Source organism: Pteropus alecto, unplaced genomic scaffold (genome assembly GCF_000325575.1).
Source record: "Pteropus alecto unplaced genomic scaffold, ASM32557v1 scaffold35, whole genome shotgun sequence".
NCBI classification, from domain to species: domain Eukaryota; kingdom Metazoa; phylum Chordata; class Mammalia; order Chiroptera; family Pteropodidae; genus Pteropus; species Pteropus alecto.
This window is the reverse complement of record NW_006437828.1, coordinates 11,881,429-11,885,493: the sequence shown is the minus strand read 5'-3', so window position 1 is coordinate 11,885,493 and position 4,065 is coordinate 11,881,429. Positions and strand designations below refer to the sequence as shown.

At 44.0% G+C, this 4,065-nt stretch overlaps 1 pseudogene; it reads right to left on the bottom strand.

Moving 5' to 3' along the window:
- Positions 1–313: 313 nt before the first annotated feature.
- LOC112482233 lies at positions 314–432 on the bottom strand (annotated as a pseudogene).
- Positions 433–4,065: the final 3,633 nt, after the last annotated feature.

The window sequence follows — 4,065 nt, the reverse complement described above, 5'->3', positions numbered from 1 at the left end:
ATCATGTTGTTAATCAAAATTATACTTCCTGTAGCGACATATAAAAATTAAATTTCTGGTACTTTCCTCGTGTCAAAATATCAATTACTCAAGCTTTTGAATTCATGTTGACCATCTATGTAGATTAATTTTTTTTCATGTAGTCATCAAACTTCTACCTACAAACTTGCTTTGCAGGACCTAACCAGGAAGCTGGGCACACAGAGCCTCCTGGGGGTACAGATAGGACAGGGAGACCCAACTAAATGGAGTTCAGAGGGTTCTGTGCTTAAGAGAAGGAATTATTATTATTATTAATTATTGTTATTACTTACGCCTACAGCACCTGGTCTTCCTAGGTGGTCTCCCTTCTAAGTACGGACCAGGACCGACCCTGCTTAGTTTCCAAGATCAGACGGGGTCGGGCTTGTTCAGGGTGGCACAGCCGTAGATGAGAAAATATTTTAAAATGAGTTTATCAAGTTATTAGCTTCTGTATCTCTCGTGAAAAGAAAATAAGTCATATTCATCAAAATCCTAATGGCTGTTATATCACATATTTGCCAGAATCAAAGAAAAACTATTACGTTAAGATATTCATCTAATTTTGTTTTCTTAGATTTTTTTCAAAAGTTTGTCTAACTTTTTTTTTCCCCTCTGATCTCAAACAGTGGAATCTGGCATATTTTCTAGGTTGACTGACATTTTAAACCCTAAAACCTTGTCGTTAACATTGCGTTTTGAGAAGATGCAGTAACACAAGTTGTTCTGAAACACTTCTGTCGTAACCCGCAGAGAGAGGGGTGCCACACTCACAGGCTTATCGCCGACGACATGGAAGATGACATGGAAGATGACGATCAGGGCGGAGGGAGAGCGGGTATCCGCCAAGTCGGGATCGCAACTCACGGTATCAACGCTGTGAACGTCTGTGTTCTGGGTCCCATTTCACTCGCTAATAGCTCATCACAACTCACCGGAAACCGAGGTGGGCGGATGACTCCAGGGACGCGGATTCTACCTTGTTATGCTCCAAGAAATGAGGACGATTAGGAATAGAACTATACTCAGAGCACAAAGTATCACCGAATATGTTATTCCTTCCCTCCAACAGAGTCCTTGTTATGCATTCTACAAAGGGAAGGTGATCAATAAAGCTTTATCCCAAGCTCGATAAGAATCCAGGTTTGCTTTTGTTCAGTCTTCTACCCCTCGTGTTTAGAGCAGTGTCGGGTGTCTATTGAGTGTCTGGTATCTATGTATAAACATTTCTCGCAAGGAATGAGTTCGAGGATAGAAGTATAAGCTGCTAGGAGTTGAGAGGAACACATTCAAGTGCATTCCGATATCTTTTTGGTGTTGGAACTGTCAGGATTGCTGATGACTAAAAAGAAATGAAAAAAAAATCCTAATATATCATTCTCATTACAATGTTGATGAGGATATTTACTGAAATGGAGGGAGGGATGAATAAATTTGGCTTAAAAAAAAAAAAAACAGTTCGTCCAAGAGCAAAAGATAATTATGATGAAGCAACATGTGCCAGTTTGGGGCAGGTTTGGAATGACGTTATAAACTTGAGTGTTTGATGCCGACCAACAGTCTGTTCATCCTAAAGGAAAGATGGGATCTCCTAATAGTGACGACGACGAAGAGAAAAAGAGAGAACTCTCCACGGGGGAGCTCGGACACGGCCGAGCTGAGAGGAGGAGACGGAGCAGGTGTGGCTGGAGAAAGGAGGCCCGGACCCCGCTCCAACGCCCCAGGCGTCCCCAGCAGGTGTCCGCACCCAGCGCAGCATCCGGGAGCTAAAACCGACGGCGACCCTGCAGATGAGGGTCTCCGCCACAAGTCCCACAACTGAGCGAACTAAGGGCCAACGCATCCTCCTCAGTGGGGACAGCGCCCAGGTCCTCTCGAAGCCCTGGCGTTAACGGCAGGGGCTTGAAATGGAAACGGAGCGTCTTCCAACCATTTCCAGCGGGAACCTACAAGAGCAAGGCCGCCTCCTCCGGGAGGCCTCCGTGCCCACTGCGTGGGGAGGATGCTGCCGAGAGGCCCTGGGAATCCGTGCACCTGCGTGCTTTCCCGCAGCAGACGGACCCGCGGCCCGGAGGCGTGGCTTCCGCCAGCACACGCAACCGACGGGATCACCTGCGGAGCAGACACACCTGGGCCTCCGCTTCCGCATCTGTAAAATAGAGCTCCTTCATCCCACCTTGCAGGATTCCCCGAGATTTAAATAGCTAGCAGGATGCTCGGTACTTCACGGGCGTTAACAAAGGCTGTTTTGATAGCGAATATCTTAAGTCTTTAAGTTTGAATGTCACATGGTTAAGATAACATAACAATTGCCTGCAGGAATGAAACATGATTTTTTTTTTAAAGAGGACCTGATGCCTTAGAATGTTTTTGAAACTCAAGATAGTTTTTCAATTGATTAAACATACTTTGAAATAAAATTTAACTGGTAGTTTCTCTTACAATTAATAATCTTGGAAACTTAGCTTCCAGAATTTGGGGGGAAAAAGGTTTTATGAGGTTTTATGTAGGATTTTCAATGTCATAGGGCATTGGATCTCTACATTTGATATCGCCCTTTCAAGTACAAAGATAAAGATGAACAAAACTGCTCAGAATATCCCAGTCTACATAGGAGATAACTAGAGAATGAGTCAAGATAGTAGAAGTTTTTTGTTTAGGTAAACTAAGCCAAGAGAGATCATTAAATTTTCTCTATTTAGATTAATTAACTGAAGTAATCTCTGGATAGAATTCACCGGGTCTGTGAACTTAAAGGGAGGAAATAATTACATATGTATTTTTACTAACTTTTGACTAAAATGTAGCATCCCTTTTAATTATGCAGACAGCAAGCCACAGAAATATCAGAAGTGTCAGCTAGTAACTTGGTGTGCTATCCATAAACGCCATAGGTATTTTTACATTATTGCATAGATATTTTGAAATGCTTATACTCATTCTGTTCTGATCTGAATTTAAAGTATTATTTCCAGGCTATTTAAATTGAAACTTGATAACCTGAGTGTTGGAGTAAGTTGGTGACAATTTCTGCTTTGAAAATTAAAGAACAAAAATGCATTCTTTAGTTACATATCCTGTTTATAGACAAAGGCTCTGTGCTAATAGCTTTAACTGTTTTAGATTCTGGTCCAATGTCACTTCTCCTATGGGATGCCCTAGCCAGGACCCCACCTAAGCACTTCCGGGTCAAGTGCAGGGTCAAGTTTGCCCAGCGCTCTCAGAAAACGGTTACTCTCCTCTCAGGGCACTTGTCTCAGCTTGAAATGACATGTCCGATACTGTGACCACCTGTCCCTCACCCCTGCCAGGCGATCGGAGTCCTACGGGGCAGAAGCTATACAATCGTGCTCTGTATTCTCAGAGTGTAGCGCAGTGCCAGAATAAAATACATACGTGTGTGTAATTTAAAACATTAAATATATTCCGGAAATTAGAGAATTTACCAGCAACACCGCCTCACCCCGGTCAAAGAAGCAAACAAAGGACAATATTCACATCTTCAAAACGGATCAAATCGTAGCCAGGAAAACTCACTAAAAAAGGAAAATAAATTGTACATATATGTATATATACATCACTAGCAGAAATGGAGAACAAGTTTTCCCACATCACGCGTGATGTTGAGAATCGCGACCAGGGTGTGCAAGCTCAGACCCCCCAGGGGCCCTGGCTCTGTGACCGGGACCACCCCTGATTCACAGAGGCATCGAAGTCCCCCCCTTGCAGCTGAAAACCATCGACATGCACACGTCAGTCTCCCTCTCGAGTGTGTTTACCGGCCAGGATTTTAAGTGTTACTCTTTGTGGAAATGATTTCGTTTCTCCCTTTCGGAATATGCATTACAGAGTGGAATAAAGCATGAACATCCTCACTGCACCCCAACACACACACACGCACACCCTCTGCCGACCCCACGAGGCCCTCATTGGGATGGGGCGCTCTCACGAGGCACATGCCAGACTCGGTCAAGGTGAACAACAACGGGTCTTATCGGTTCGCAGAGAGGCAACGGGTGGAAGGGAACAGACAGACATCTATCG